Source organism: Adiantum capillus-veneris, chromosome 9 (assembly GCF_014529385.1).
Source record: "Adiantum capillus-veneris isolate H3 chromosome 9, ASM1452938v2, whole genome shotgun sequence".
In the NCBI taxonomy this organism is placed as follows: Eukaryota; Viridiplantae; Streptophyta; class Polypodiopsida; order Polypodiales; family Pteridaceae; genus Adiantum; species Adiantum capillus-veneris.
The window spans coordinates 2,459,613-2,477,046 of NC_140939.1; the positions used below are offsets into that span (position 1 = coordinate 2,459,613).

Here is a 17,434-nt window from a genome sequence, read left to right on the forward strand (position 1 = left end):
TGCTAAGGGGCTGAAATCTGCAAATCTTTATCTGCTGAATTCTGACTCTATGTCAATGACGATGTCGATGGCGACGATGCGACGACAATGCGCTGAAAACGCAGATGCTGAAATCTGCGTTTTCCAGGCTGGAACTGCAAACTATGTTGAATCTGACCGTGCGGCAAGGATCTGCTGCGGGAAGGTCAGATCTGCAAGGTTTGGGACTCGTTCTGCTGTGAGTCTATGCTGAAAACTGAAAACGCTGGTGTTCTTGTTGGTGCTGTCACAAAGATCTGCAAAAACGCTGGCTGGTCTTGCTGATCCAAAAACGCTAGGCTGAATTTTGTGCTTGCGGTGGAATCTGCTAACACTAGGTCTGATCTGCTGTCATGCTGTGGAATCTGCTAACGCTAGGGCTGATCTGCTGTCGAGTTGTGGCCGCGCTGATCTGCATTGCAAAAACGCTGGAGGCTGATCTTGATGCAAAAACATTGGGCCTTCTGATGGCTGAAAACGCTAGGTTTACCGCCGGCCGGGAATCTTGTTGAGAAGGTGCCTGTTGAACGCGAAGTTCCTGCTGCCTCTTCTGCCAGAAAGTGCTAACTCTGGTTTGCTTATATATTAACTTAGCAAGATTGCCCTACCTACTTTCCAACAAAAGTCACTTAAAAATAATAAGTGAAAAATGTCAAAAATAGGGAAAATAGGTCTATGCACTGTAAAAATGCTACTGATGGGATCTGTGAAACCGGCCTGTTCAATACAAAAAGGGCGGTAGACTTTACTTTAAACCTTGATTTAGCTTTCACCCATTATTAGTCGTCTATTTTACTTGTACTTTCAAGACACAACAGAGGGGAGAGGGATACAGGCTGCTAGATTGCACCTGTATGAGTGGACAGACACCAGATTGGCCCCTAACTTAGGCGCCCCTTTCGGTATTTCTTTATTGTTCAAAAGAGGGAATAAACGCTGTGGTTCCTACAAGCTGCCCCGCACAAACTCGGCTGAATTTCCACTGTTCCAGCCCGATTTCGGCAGCATAACTGTACTAGAACCCTTCACGGTCAGTATTCCCACGCATTGACTGACTTTCCCGACGCATACGGGCACTTTGCAAAACCTGGCGAGAATCTGCAGCACGCTGAATTCTCTGTTTTCAGCCCTGAAAATGCTCCAGATCGCCTGTACAGCGGTCCCCTTGCGTCCCCGAACCTCCTGGGGGTATTAGGGTCCGTTTAGGGCCAAAACCCTAAACCTGCAAAAATACACAGCAGGCTGTAATTCACTGTTTCGGGCTCCGTTTCGCGTGCCGGTCGCATCCCTAGCAAGTCCTCGAGCTCCCGCACCTGTAGGGCTACTTGCCCTTTGAATCGGACGAGATTTCTGGCGTGAAACCTCTCCGAATTCACCTGTACCTGCGGGGGGATTAGCCGCTAGCTAATCCAGTACCTGTGCAAGAGGCTCTTGCCTCGGCAATCGCGCATGAACCCACACAACTGTACATTGGTCAAATGAAGAGCCCACTAGAGGGGCATAACATACTGCCAAAGGGGAGAGAGAGGGCAGTGCGTAGCGTGCAGGGCATCACTCCTGGCACCGCACTGTGCATAAGAGGGAAAGCAAGCACTCCATAGCTCTTAACCTGTGACAGAGACTTGCAAAATGAGCCTCCCAGCTATAAATCACGTTTTTGCCTTCTCTATAAGTAGTAAACTGGCCTCAGAGTGCCAAGTGTCACTCATTTGTGCATTTTCCCGCTTTAGACCCTCGGGTCTAAAAATATCTCACCTGCAGCCTCTGTTGACTTGGCCACAGAGTAACAAAATGATCCCCATGTCAAACTGCACGTAATGACGCGAACACATTTTCAGGTCCCAAAATAGCAGTTCCCTAAATTTTAGGAGATGCTGCCATTGTATCTTTCTAGGTCATCCGACCCTCTTTGTACACTGCGGCCACATCCAAAACTGAAATGTAGCCTCTGTAGCAAAGGATTCCACTTTGGCTAGTCAATGACCCCACTTGGCTAACCATAGTCCTTGTCCAACCTTAGTGCTCTCTTGCCCTCAGGCCTGGACTCCCTCTGGACAGTTCCACACTAGCTATGCAATGCAGGGCAGTTAGATTTCCCGAGGGGTGTTTCCAAAAAGTGAAAGTAAATAGATAATAAGAAAGAAATCAACAAAAAGGATAGATAGTAGTCACACGCTGGTGACATACCCCCCTCTTGAAATCTCAAACGTCCTCGTTTGCATCTATGTCGTCCATGCTTACTGTCAACACTGATGTATTCAACACATGTCGACACATATACGACACATACATGCTCATTGTCAACCCTGGTGTATTCAACACCTCGTCGACTCATGTATTGCCTGCGTGTGAACCCTGTCCCAATGACATAGTGGTAGCTTCGCACTCTGCCATTGCTTTGAGTCACTAACTTTCCAATGACAAAATGGTAGCTGCACATTTTGCCACTGTCTTATAGTACACGTTGGATCCTGTAACACTTTCGAGCATACCCAAACCGACAGTTTAAGAATGCAGTTACACATGTACTCTTCAATAGAAGCAATCACTGTATCCTTGACAAACTGACAAGAAATACTCACTTCTATAGCACTAACCAAACTTTTGGACATTCCATAAGAGCAATTGCCAAACTGACAATCTGTACAGCTCTAACATTCATGTAACAGGTATTTCATTTGAGCTCACTTTAAATACCATGTACATCATTTGTTTCAGAAGCCATTGTCACACTGACAATCCATGTAGCTTTGAAACTCAAGGGGTCAAGGTAGGTTGCAAATGGAAGGCTTCCAGGTAAAGTGATAACACAGTTGGTGACTCTGCAAGTTCACCTTCTTCCATTCACTTAGCATCCATTGGTGGATAGTTTCTGAACTTTACCAAGTAACGCCTAGCAACCTTGCCTTTCACTTTCCTTTCTTTGTGTGCCAAAATCTGTTCAGGGACCAAGATTTCGTCAAGTTCCTCGACTTCCGGCTGATCTTCAGCTGGTATATCTTCTGGCACATCACCCACATAGGGTCTGAGAAGACTCACATGAAACGCATTGTGAATCTTCCAACTGTCAGGCAATTTCAGCCTATATGCAACATCACTGATTATGTCGCATACCTGAAAAGGCCCATAGTAACGCATGCTGAGCTTTGGAAACAGTCTTTCCTTGCCCTTCATCTTCTTTAACCTTGCCTTTTCAAAACGTAAAAGCACCCAATCACCAAGTGAATATACCACTTCACGACGGTGACGATCAGCTGCTTTCTTTTGCTTTGCCTGAGTCCTTTCTAAGGCCACTTTGACCTTCTTGTACATTTCATCCATGTCCTGAACATACTTATCTGCTTCAAATATCTTGTCCTTTGTATGCAGTATGGGAGGAACTTTCTTGCCACCTTCAACTATCTCAAAGGGTGCCTTGCCAGTTGATGAATGCACTGTATTATTGTATGCATACTCCACCAATGGCAAATACTGCTCCCACTTTCCTTTATGCTCTGACACATAGCACTTGAGCAGATCTAGGACAGTAGAATTTGCCTCTTCCGACTGCCCATCTGTTTGAGGATGAAATGACGAAGAGAATTTGAGCGTGGTACCCATATTCTCAAACAAGCCTTTCCAGAACAAACTAGTCATGCGTGGATCACGGTCGCTAATAATCGACTGTGGCATGCCATGATACTTGAAAATATTGCTCATAAACAAGCGTGCCATCTGATCTGGCTTTATCTTCTTCCTGACAGGAATAAAATGAGCCTGTTTGCTGAATCTGCAAATAATGGTCCAAATACCATCATTTCCTGTCTGCGTTCTCGGAAGATCAAAGATAAAATCCATAGCAATACTTTCCCATGGTTTATCTGGAATAGGTAGTGGTTGCAATAACCCTGGTGCCTTTTGCCTGTCAAACTTGACCTTTTGGCATATTAGGCATTCTCGCACAAAGGCATCCACATCCCTTCTCAATGTAGGCCAATAGAAGAATGTCTCTACCGCTTTAACTGTAGCATCGATACCACGATGCCCTGCATACGGTGGGACATGACTCTCTTCCATAACTTTGCGTCGCAATGGCTTTGTGACACACAATCTGCCATGCATCATCATGAACCCGTCTTTAAGAAGATAGTGTTCATGACGTTGTCCATCCATTAGTTGCTCGAAGACCCTTGCAAAACCTTCATCATTTGCATACTGTTCTCTCATATCATCAAGTTCATGATGATAAGGAATCGACACAGCTGAAATTTGTGGCTTCCTTGACAAGGCATCAGCCACAACGTTCTTCTTGCCTTCCACATGCACAATCTGAAAATGGAACATGGACAAGATATTTGCCCATCGCATATGCTTCTCAGATAACTTTGTCTGTGTCAAGAAGTATCGCAAGGTCTGATGATCCGTTTGGACAACGAAATCTGCACCTAGCAGGTAGTGTTTCCAACTTAAGAGCGCATGAATCACAGCCAGTAACTCTTTCTCATAGACCTGCATGGTCATCTCTGGCCCTTGCAAAATTCTGCTCTCATAGGCTACTACCCTGCCATCTTGCATTAGCACAACACCAATGCTACTACCGCAGGCGTCACACTGGACCACAAATGACTTCCTAAGATCTGGCAACACAATGACTGGATCTGAAGTCATCTTTTCCTTTAAGAGATTAAAAGCTGAAATCTCTTTTTGTGTCCATCTAAAGGTGACTGCCTTCTTTTGAAGAGCATGTAAAGGTGAAGCAATCTCAGCGAAATTTCGGATAAACCTTCTGTAATAGGAGCATAGTCCCAAAAAGCTTCGGACATCATGCACCGTCTTCAAATTTGGCCATGACTTGATCGCTTCAACTTTTGCAGGATCCATTTTGACACCATCCTTTGAGACAATGTGTCCCAGAAAGTGAATCTCTTCCAAAAAAAACTCACTTTTCTTTGCATTGATGAGCAACCTATGACTGCGTAGCTCTTTGAACACAATGGCCAAGTGATGCCTATGCTCCTCTTCATTCTTTGAGTAGACTATCATGTCATCAAAGAATGTACCAACAAACTGCTGGTGTGGACGGAAAATTCTGTCCATCATCCTATTGAACGTAGCAGGAGCATTTGTGAGACCAAAGGGCATCACTAAAAATTCGTAAAGGCCAAACGTTGTTCTAAAAGCAGTCTTGTGCACATCCTCTGATCTAATGCGGATCTGATGATACCCACTCTTTAGATCTATCCTGCTAAACATAACTGCTCCTTCTAATTTGTCCATAATATCATCAATTCTAGGTATAGGGAACCTATTCTTGATGGTATTCTTGTTCAGTGCACGGTAGTCGATGCACATACGCCATGAGCCATCTTTTTTCTGCACCAACAACACTGGAGAACAGAATGGAGATGAACTGGGCTGAATCAGCCCTTTTTCTAACAGCTCCTGTACTTGGCCCATTATCTCTTTCTGCTGAGCCGCACTAACCCTGTACGGAGGCTTATTTGGTGGGCTACAGCCTGGCACCAAATCTATCGCATGGTCCTCGGGTCTCTCTGGCGGTAATTGAGACGGTAATGAATCGGAAAAACAGTCACTATACTGTTGTAAAAACATTGACCTTTCTTTATCTAGGACAGATAAATTTGATTCATCACAATCTGACACTTCACGTGCAAAAACCAAGTACGCAGAAAGATGCTTTTTCATTACAGAAGTAATAGCAGAAGCTGATACAGTAGGAATAGACTCCCCTTTAAGCTTTACATCCAGAATATGAGTCTTTCCCCTGCTCTGTACAGTGATCTTTTTGTTGTAGGCATCCATGATTCCCTGTACACGAAACAACCAAGGAATACCTAACAACACATCACATCCGTCCAGTGGCATGATGTAAAATTCTTCAGCATCTACATAGGACTGGATATGTAGACGCAACTTTCCAATGATGGGTGTCACAGCCTCTGTATGGCCAGGACATGCCAAACCTGCCTCTGCTGTATACCCCATCTCTTCAGGTCTGATTCCCAACTTTGAAGCCAATTCTGGGGAAATAAAGTTGGCTTTGGCACCTGGATCAAAGAAGATAAGCACTGTTTGATCCCTAACCTTTCCCCATGCTCTGCAAAGCTCACTTGCATCTGAATTTGGCTTGTCGCCCACCATATCTGGCACTAGACCAGCCATGGGCTTCTTTCCCTTCCTGTCCTCCTTGTCTTCAGAATCAGCTGGCCTTTTCTTTGTAGGACAGTTGTAAGCAATGTGGCCAGGCTGCTCACATATAAAGCATTTGTTCTCTGTCCTCAGGACCTTCTTTTGCTCTTCTGACTTGCGAGGAAAACGTCTTTTCCATTTCTTTGCGGGTCCTTTTTCTGATTCAGCCGTAGCTTTGTCTTTCCCTGTGTTGGCCGACTCCTGAGTCCCTTTAGGAGCCTCATTGGGAACGTGCTTCTTGGCTGAATTTTTCTTGCCTGATCCTGCCTTGACGCCAGTGTTAAATTCACAATCTTCTCCCTTGAGCAAACCATTGCCAGTGTTTGCTACCTCGATGAGCTGCGTCAAAGTAGTGACTTTGGTCTTTGTGCAGTATTTTCTCAATCCTTTGGGTAGGCCACAACAGTATTTTTCTATCTGTTCTGTCAATGGCACAAACCTATAGGAAGTTACTGGAAGTAGAGCTTTCCAAAACTTCCGATTGTAATCATCCAGATTTCTGCAAGTGGCAGCATTAAGCTGGTGCCATTCTGTCATGACATCTGCTTCGAAATCATCAGATAACCATGCTGCTGCAAAAATCTGCTTGAAGTAAATCCATGTGGACGGAGCTTGCCCTTGAAGCAATAAAGTTGTCCACCATTGTCACGCATTCCCTGTCAAGAAAGTGGCTGCCTTGCGGACCTTTGAAGCCTCTGTAAAGTTTCCCCCTGCATAGGCCTTGTCAAACTGCTGGAGGAATGAAAGAGCCTTCTTCCTGTCATCAAACCCTGTAAAGGTCGTGAATGACACACCTTTGCCACCTTCTTTGTACGGAGTTGGCCTCTCCAGCGGCGTTAAATTGTCATATGGAAGTGACTGAAACATGGGAACACTATTAGGGTTCATCTGTGTTCCTTGGCCGCTATTAACTTGACCTGGAAATGCCATATTTGGCTGTTGATTTGTAATTCCAGCCATACCAAAACTTGTTTGTGGCATCCCAAATTGTCCCTGAGTGCTTTGAAACCCTGGTTGCATACCCATGACACTGTACATGGGGTTAGGCATCATCGTTTGAGCACCCCCAAACACTGTTCCTGGCGTATAAAACTGATTTCCAGGTGCATGACCAGCCATGCTTTGGAATACGGATCCACCTCCAAAATAGCCAGGGTGTACTGAAGGTGGTGGGAAGACCTGTTGCATAGCCTGTAAATTGCTTCCCTGCCCATTAGAACCAGCTATAGGCTGTTGAAAGGTGGCGGGCTGAATTGGTACAGCTTGAAAAACTGGCATCTCAGCCACCTGTTCTTGCACCTTAGGCACAGGTTGTGGAGACTGCATGTTCTCCGTCAAGTGTATAGGTGTTTCCATTGACTGTGCGGTATGAATCACCTGTGCTCGAGCCTTAACAGGCTTTTGAATATGATCCAGTGACCCAACTTGCTGAGACGGAACAGGAGGTTGCAGAAAGGCTAAAAACCTTGGGTTCTGCATTACTTGTGTGAACATAGCCACAGCAGTAGCCAACTGGGTCCTGAATATATCATCATCAGTCTGTGGTGGTCTTGAGGACTCACCCACTTCATGTGTCTGTTGACCCTGTGAAGAGGAAACCTCTTCAGTCACATCATCTGGTCTGTCAGCCATAATTACAATTCCCTGTGTCTCGTCTATGATCCCCTGTGTCTTCAAGCCCAAAACTGACCAAGGCTCACTTCTATGGGAAAAAGTGATTTTATCCCGTCGATGGAACCATGAAACCGGCCTGTTCAATACAAAAAGGGCGGTAGACTTTACTTTAAACCTTGATTTAGCTTTCACCCATTATTAGTCGTCTATTTTACTTGTACTTTCAAGACACAACAGAGGGGAGAGGGATACAGGCTGCTAGATTGCACCTGTATGAGTGGACAGACACCAGATTGGCCCCTAACTTAGGCGCCCCTTTCGGTATTTCTTTATTGTTCAAAAGAGGGAATAAACGCTGTGGTTCCTACAAGCTGCCCCGCACAAACTCGGCTGAATTTCCACTGTTCCAGCCCGATTTCGGCAGCATAACTGTACTAGAACCCTTCACGGTCAGTATTCCCACGCATTGACTGACTTTCCCGACGCATACGGGCACTTTGCAAAACCTGGCGAGAATCTGCAGCACGCTGAATTCTCTGTTTTCAGCCCTGAAAATGCTCCAGATCGCCTGTACAGCGGTCCCCTTGCGTCCCCGAACCTCCTGGGGGTATTAGGGTCCGTTTAGGGCCAAAACCCTAAACCTGCAAAAATACACAGCAGGCTGTAATTCACTGTTTCGGGCTCCGTTTCGCGTGCCGGTCGCATCCCTAGCAAGTCCTCGAGCTCCCGCACCTGTAGGGCTACTTGCCCTTTGAATCGGACGAGATTTCTGGCGTGAAACCTCTCCGAATTCACCTGTACCTGCGGGGGGATTAGCCGCTAGCTAATCCAGTACCTGTGCAAGAGGCTCTTGCCTCGGCAATCGCGCATGAACCCACACAACTGTACATTGGTCAAATGAAGAGCCCACTAGAGGGGCATAACATACTGCCAAAGGGGAGAGAGAGGGCAGTGCGTAGCGTGCAGGGCATCACTCCTGGCACCGCACTGTGCATAAGAGGGAAAGCAAGCACTCCATAGCTCTTAACCTGTGACAGAGACTTGCAAAATGAGCCTCCCAGCTATAAATCACGTTTTTGCCTTCTCTATAAGTAGTAAACTGGCCTCAGAGTGCCAAGTGTCACTCATTTGTGCATTTTCCCGCTTTAGACCCTCGGGTCTAAAAATATCTCACCTGCAGCCTCTGTTGACTTGGCCACAGAGTAACAAAATGATCCCCATGTCAAACTGCACGTAATGACGCGAAGACATTTTCAGGTCCCAAAATAGCAGTTCCCTAAATTTTAGGAGATGCTGCCATTGTATCTTTCTAGGTCATCCGACCCTCTTTGTACACTGCGGCCACATCCAAAACTGAAATGTAGCCTCTGTAGCAAAGGATTCCACTTTGGCTAGTCAATGACCCCACTTGGCTAACCATAGTCCTTGTCCAACCTTAGTGCTCTCTTGCCCTCAGGCCTGGACTCCCTCTGGACAGTTCCACACTAGCTATGCAATGCAGGGCAGTTAGATTTCCCGAGGGGTGTTTCCAAAAAGTGAAAGTAAATAGATAATAAGAAAGAAATCAACAAAAAGGATAGATAGTAGTCACACGCTGGTGACAATCTGACTGGAATCTAATGGTCATATTGTGTGCAACCAGATGATATGCATCTAAATTAAGTGTCTGGACATGCACGATCTGCGAACAGACTCACAAAAGTGCCAGATGACTTCCTATTCTACACTGACTTGACTGAACTGAACCCTGATCATGTTGTAGCTTGTCCACGGACACATAGGGTTGGATGTGTCACGTGACGTCCCCTCCTTTTCAAAATGAGGTATTGGTACCGATCTGTATGGCGTCGAGAGAGATCGCCAACAACATCCAGAATACTGGAAAGGATTCTTCGCCGACCCACTCTGATACGTGGGTCATGCGATACTTGAACTTCCTAAAAGTCTGCAACGCTTGCTTCTATGGGCCGCGCCGAAAGTGACACAAAGTCTTTTCTGGCTCCTTCGATGCTTCAACTTCGTCTAGAGTCATGCTTCGTCCTTCTTCAAGAATCTCCATGGCTGAAAATTCCTGAAACCACTTCCAACACAAAAACATGAACATACCTACTCCATGTAAAGTGAGTGGAAAAAATCTTGTCTTCCTCAAAGACTATGCATGCAATGTAGATGAACAAATAGACGGAGTGCCAAACCGTTCACCACACACACGCAAACAATGAGATCGAATCTTTCTCTTCTGGTCTAAAGCAATCAATTGTGGCAATTCACAACGGAAATGCCCATACTTGGTGCTCATACTTTCATGTGCTCTTTCTACAACTGTGTCGTGCCAAGGAAGAGACATGGAATGTGACTTCCTTAAATGCATACTTTTCAGCTTTTCATGAACAATTCACATACATTCGTGCTCATTCATGAGTGAAACGTGCTCAACGTACAATATGTCATGCCTAGGAAAAGGGACCACATAAAGACGTTGACGAAAATACAAGAAACGATCACAAATGAAACACTCGTACAATGCGTGCTTACGAATCATTCAAACACATAGTACTTCCTATAAGGGTTCTTTGGACCTAAGCTCGAGAGCCAAGATCGGTTCTTCGTGATTGATCGAATCTGCAATGAGGTTAGCTTCGCTAGAAAAAGTATCCACTAACTCATCCTTCTTGTGAACAATCACATCGTCTTCATGCAACTCATCATGCTTGTAAGAAATCACATCTTGATCATGCAAATCATCATGCTTGTCATTGTCATCCAAATCATCATGCTCATCATTATCAATCAAATCATCATGCTTATCATCATGCAAATCCTGTGTGTCATGAAGAGACTGAGAAAATCTCTTTTTCCCGAATCTCTTGCATTTGTGCCTGCACTTGAGAAAAGAGTCGCAACATCTCTTTCATGTGTCAGGCGCTCTGTTCGGCCGCCAAGCACGCTTGCTCACGCTCACGCTCCAAGTCGGCCTTTCTTTCTGCTTCTCTTTTTGCTTTTCTTACTTTGTTCTCGCGATCCAATTTGGCTTGCCTTTCTTTGGCTTCCAAGTCGTACTTACGCTCTATGGCTGCCACTCTTACTTACGTTCTTGAGGGTATTCTTTCACTTGCAATCTGTGTTTGAGAAGGATCTTCTCTTCACCGGAGTTCTGCTCTTTTCTGCGCGCGCACCCTTGGCGGCCTTGCGCTCACACCAAGGTTGCTTTTTCCCACCTCACGTCAATTGGCCGGCCGCTAAGTGCACGGTCCGCTCTCAATGAGTGAAAAGAGACACAAGGGGAGGCTGGACAAGCCCTTCTTTCTTGGGATTCCTGTCACTCTTCAAAAACACGATTAGGAATCGACACGCCCAAGCGAACTTGGGTTCGTGCAAACTCAACAAGCAAAAATAAAAATTATGTGGTTCTTGTGGTTCTTTCCTTGAGTGATACAGAACACTGCCAAAGCTCTGATACCAATGTAAGGTGCAGCGGAAGTGAATGTTGAACTTTGCTCAAGACGAGTGCTCCGAATTGTGCTCAAGGGTTCCTTTTACTTATGAAAGGGAGAGCCTTCCGTTCCTTTAGTGAGAGAGTGCAATGGACACAAACAAAGTGGTAACACTGTGAATGAAGGTACTGAGACTGAGAGATAGAGAGAGAAGAATACGACACCAGAATGTTGTCAAACCCTCCTCCGAAGGCCCCACTCTCTATGGCGAGAGCGGTCTACTATTGATTGCACAAATCTCTACAATGCTTGGACTTGCCGACGATGTCGACGACGATGAGGACGACGACGAGACGGGCTGAAATCTGAAAACGCTAAGAGGCTGAAATCTGCAAATCTTTATCTGCTGAATTCTGACTCTATGTCAATGACAATGTCGATGGCGACGATGCGACGACGATGCGCTGAAAACGCAAATGCTGAAATCTGCGTTTTCCAGGCTGAAACTGCAAACTACTGGATCTCACCGTGCGGCGAGGATCTGCTGCAGGAAGGTGAGATCTGCAAGGTTTGGGACTTGTTCTGCTGTGAGTCTATGCTGAAAACGTTGGTGTTCTTGTTGTTGCTGTCGCGAAGATCTGCAAAAACGTTGGTTGGTCTTACTAATCCAAAAACGCTAGGCTGAATTTTGTGCTTGCGGTGGAAATCTGCTAACGCTAGGTCTGATCTGTTGTCATGCTGCGGAATCTGCTAACGCTAGGACGGATCTGTTGTCGTGTTGTGGCCAGGGCTGATCAGCATTGCAAAAACACTGGGCCTTCTGATGGCCGAAAACGCTAGGTTTACCGCCGGTGGGGGATCTTTTTGAGAAGGTGCCTGTTGAACGCGAAGTTCCTGCTGCCTCTTCTGTCAAAAAGTGCTAACTCTGGTTTGCTTATATATTAACTTGGAAAAATTGCCCTACCTACTTTCCAACAAAAGTCACTTAAAAATAATAAGTGAAAAATGTCAAATATAGGGAAAATAGGTCTATGCACTGTAAAAATGCTACGGATGGGATCTGCCTGGAATCTGACGGTCATGTTGTGTGCAACCAGATGATACGCATCTAATCTAAGTGTCTGGACATGCACGGTCTGCTAACAGACTCACAAAAGTGCCAGGGAACTTCCTATTCTAGACTGACTTGACTGAACTGAACCCTGACCATGCTGTAGCTTGTCCACGGATAGATAGGGTTGGATGTGTCACGTGACAAAGGAAGCCACAAATTTCAGTTGTGTCAATTCCTTATCATCATGAGTTAGATGACACGAAGGAACAGTATGCTACTGATGAAGATTTTGCAAGGATCTTGGAACAGTTGCAAGAGGGACAACATCACGAACACTACCTCCTCAGAGATGGTTTTATGGTGATGCATGGCAGACTTTGTGTCACTGGCCATTGCGACATAAGGTCATGGAAGAGAGTCATGTCCCACCGTATGTAGGGCATCGTGGAATTGATGCAACAGTTAAAGCGGTAGACATTCTTCTATTGGCCTACCTAGAGGAGAGATGTGGATGCCTTTGTGCGAGCATGCGTAATTTGCCAAAAGGTCAAGTTTGACAGGCAAAAGCCACCAGGGCTTTTACGACCACTGCTGATTCCGGATAAGCCATGGGAAAGCATTGCTATGGACTTTATCTTTGATCTTCCAAGAACGCCAACACGGAATGATGGTATATGGACCATTAATTGCAGGTTCAGAAGCAGGCCCATTTTATCCCTATCGGGAAGAAAATAAAATCTGATCAGATGGCACGCTTGTTTATGTACAATGTGTTTAAGTACCATGGTATGCCACAATCGATTGTCAGTGATAGTGATTCTCGCATGACCAGTTTGTTCTAGAGAGGATTGTTTGAGAACATGGGCACTGCGCTCAAGTTCTCGTCTTCGTTACATCCACAAACTGATGGACAGTGAGAAGAGGCTAATTCTATTGTCTTAGATCTGGTGAAATGCTATGTGTCAGATAATAAGGGCAAGTGGAAACAGTATTTGCCTATGCTTGAGTATGCGTACAATAATACGGTGCATTCGTCAACTGGCAAAGCGCCTTTCGAGATTGTTGAAGGCGGCAGAAAAGTTCCTCCCATTTTGCATACAAAGGACAAGATCTTTGAGGCAGATCGATATGTTGAGAACATGGATGAAATGTATAAGAAAATTAAAGTTGCCTTGGAGAAGACTCGGGCAAAGCAGAAAAGGTTGTTGATCGTCACCGTCGTGAATTGTTGTTATCACCGGGTGATTGGGTACTGTTAAGGTTCGAAAAGGCAAGGTTAAAGAAAATGAAGGGCAAGGAACGGCTGTTTCCTAAGCTGAGTATGCATTACTATGGGCCTTTTCAAGTGCTTGACAAGATCAACGATGTGGCTTACAGGCTGAAATTGCCTGATGCGTGGAAGATTCATAATACGTTTCACGTGAGTCTTGTAAGACTTTTCGTAGGTGATGTGCCAGAAGATATGCCAAATGAGGATCAACTAGAAGTTATGAAACTTGATGAGATCCTGATACCTGAGGAAGTTTTGGCACACAAGGATAGAAGGTTAAAGGACAAGTTGCAAGACGCTATTTGGTGAAGTTCAAGAACTATCTGCCTAAAGATGCAAAGTAGATAGAAGAGCATGAACTGTCAGAGTCACCAAATGTATTGCAGCTTTACCTTGAAGCCTTTGGGTTACAACCTACTTATGCCCCAACCCAACGTGTGTAAAGAAGGGGTAATGATAGGGCTAGCACATCAAATGTGCATATAAATTAAATGTAATAGATGGAAATGACAAAAGTATGAAGGTCTCATTAAGTCATTTGTATCTATGTGTTACAACCTTTCTTGCGGATACATACGATGATAAAAGAGTGTTAACAACACAAGATCATCAGTGGCATGTATTTATGGTATGCAATCGAGGACGTTTGCGATTTCAAGAGGGGGGTATGTCACGAGGACGTGGCAACTGTTAACTATGTCACAAGGACGTGGCAATTGCTAACCTTAGTTGTTGGTTTCTTTCCAACGATTTTGTTTTATTTTTTAGACCCTCTTTTTGAAGTTGCAAATGGTCGGACATTGTATGGCTAATGTGAACGGTAGTTTCACCCGCAGATGGGAAGTTGGTCGGCACTGGAATTTGTATAGAAAGAGGATGTCTAGGCTCAGTGCAAGGTAATGTAGGTCCCCCCGTCGCACTTAGCAAGTTGGTGGATACTAGGAAGTGAACTCAATAAAGGCATAAAGTCAAGGTGGGATCACCAACAGAAAGTATCCGACAGTTGGGCCACATTGCACTATTGGATGCTAGATGGTCAGATGACCAGTGGGAGCCCGACGGAAGCATCTCCTAAAAATTAGGGAACTGCTATTTTGGGCCGTGAAATGCGTTCGCGTCATTGCCTCCGGTATGACAAGGGGAACATTCTACAACTCTACCGGAAGTCAACTGGGCAAGCAGTCGGGAGATTTTTAAGCGGCAACCACGAAACAGGCAAATGCTTGTAAATGTGCCGAGTGGCACTTTCCTGTGTACTTGCCTCATTCAAAAAAATGGGCGCTGAATTTTAAGCTGGGAGAGGCCTCATTTGCTTCCTGTCTCACAGGTTAAGAGCTATGGAGTGCTTTCTTTCCACTCTATGTACAGTGTGGTGCTAGGAGTGATGCCCTGCACACTACAACTGCTCTCTCTCCCCTACGTACAGTTATGTGATGCGCCACGAGAGGGCTTTTCATTTGACTGATGTACAGCTGTGTGGTTTCATGCTTTTGTGTTGAGGCAAGAGCCTCCTTGAGCAGGAACAGGGGTAGCTAACTGCTACTCCAAAGCAGGCACCGGTGAGGGTCATAACCTCACCGTACAGATGCGTTTTCAGCGCTCTGTATGCGCTGTAAACTGACTGTTTTTCAGTCATACGGATGCCAAAACCATTGGGAACAGTGCCCCACTGGCAGAGGACAGGTCGGGGACTGTTTAGGGCTGAAAACAAGGCAAAAACCAGTAGATACAGCGTGCTGAATTTACTGTTTTTGGGCAGGAATCAGAGGGTTTATGCCAGTGGAAGTGAGTTCCAGCAGGGGCATTGGTTTCGCGCAAGTTTTGGGGCTGTTATGGTGCCGAAATTTGGCCAAAACAGGTGATATCTAGCTGGATACAGGTAAAGGATTCCGAGGACTCTACTTTGTAATTTACCCTCTCAAAGTATAAAGAAATACCGAAAGGAGCGCCAATTTTGGGGCCTACAGGTTGTCGGTGTCTACTCGGAGCATTCTAGCTTCCGAGCCATGTGTGTGCTTAAGTGTTAATTCCCGTCGCACGTTTCCTTTGCACGTTCTCTCTGTGTGTGTCTAAAGTAAAGAATTTCGGGTAAAAGCCAAAGCCTACCGCCCCATGGGCCAGTTTCATATAGACTCATGGTAGTCACCCACAAGACAATATAGCCATCATCTCCATCATGCATAGTATTGACTAACTACCACATCTCCACTAACGTCATCAGTGCCCAATAGTGGGTGCAAAACTAGGTAGGTATTGACATATGCTCCCAACACAACACACACCACACTCACACACACATGAGCATCCTCAACACAAGTTCAGCCTGCTGAGTTTCTGTCATGACTCCAAAGATCAAGGGCAGACTCAGCCATAATGAAGCTTAGCACTAAAAAAGTGACTCTCAAGTATATATATGAAAGGACCACCTGGCCTTCTAACCGGAATGAAAAGAAAAAAAAAGTTTATTAACATCCTACCAAGGCCAAAGTCAACCTATATGACAGATCAAATACATCATTTTAATTACATGCCATGCATGGCATATAAAGAAGGCAAATAAAAACTGCTACATTAATTTGCTCTACAAAAGGATGAGCTACATTATTTTTATTATAAAAAAATTAAAAAGAAATGCTTTATAAGTCTCTCATTGAGAACAAAGAGACCTTGCTTATCAGACTCTTTCATCCAGATGTCAAAAGACGTATCAAAAAAGAATACACTAGAAAGTGGCTGTGGATGCACATGGGAGATGTACAAGGGTTCAAGGTGGTGTAGAAGAGTAGAAAAAGCTAAGGATGAGCTCTAACTCTAACCTCTTTAGTGCTCAATGTATATCTATATGCCTGGGAAAGTACAAAAGCATGCAAATGCAACCCTAGTCAGCTCCATCCTGTGGCAAACGGTGGGCGTTATGTCATACATAAGAAAGCCCTCCGTGAGAGCTTGCATAATCGCTGCAAGATCGGCCAACCTCTGCTTCCTCTCCTAGAAATGTCACTGATGTCTAGCTCAGGTGTCCCGATCACCCTCATGTCAGTGTGAAGGTCTATAACCAGGAGCTCTCAGTCGTTGACCTTCTCTTATCACCTCTGGTCTACTGAGGGCAACTGTGTCGTGGTCTCACTCCCTGATAAGATGCCATTTGTGCATGAGCCAAGTCTGTTTGATATGGCCTCTCCCGCTCCCTGTTTTTCACCCTCTCGATGCTATATATCTCAAGTAAGAAATAGCACAAGTTGTCTCTAATCAAGAGTCGTCATCACTTACTTGGGAAAAAAAACTATGCCCCACCAAACAAAGAGGGGTGGTGGGCTAACAAGTACATCGGCTTATCAAAATGAGCCTCAGCCTCTACCTGATCTTTAGATATACCTTCATAAGATTAGAAAAGTCTGAACTTACAAATTAAAAGAGGCAAAAGAAAGCAATCAAAAACAAAGCCAATATTTGAGAATGACCAATCTAATTCTTTATATTTCATAAAAGAGTATCTAGGGTGGAAACAGAAAAGCCCACCCCCCCCCCCCCCCCCCAAAAAAAAAAAAAAAATGTGTGTGTGTGCGCGAGCGCGCAAAACAAGAAACAAAAACAAGTAAAGAAAAAATAAAACAGAACGATAGAAAACAAATAAATGAGCGCACGCACGCATACACACATCACATGGACACATCAGTATAAGATAAGTAGGTGTTGGGGTATGCACACGCTCTCAATATATCTCCATAAAGCTCAACAGCGCAATCATACAAAAATCGCAAGATTTGCATGTCCGCTAGATGACTTTAAATATACTTCATAAGGTCAGAAAAGTCTGAACTTACAAATTATACGAGGCAAAAGAAACTCTACACA

At 44.9% G+C, this 17,434-nt stretch overlaps 1 protein-coding gene across 3 annotated transcripts in view; it reads right to left on the minus strand.

Annotated features, from left to right (window-relative positions):
• Nucleotides 1–17,434, minus strand: part of XLG3 (extra-large GTP-binding protein 3) — a 103,145-nt gene that overhangs the window by 48,605 nt on the left and 37,106 nt on the right. The gene's annotated exons all lie outside the window — the stretch shown is intronic.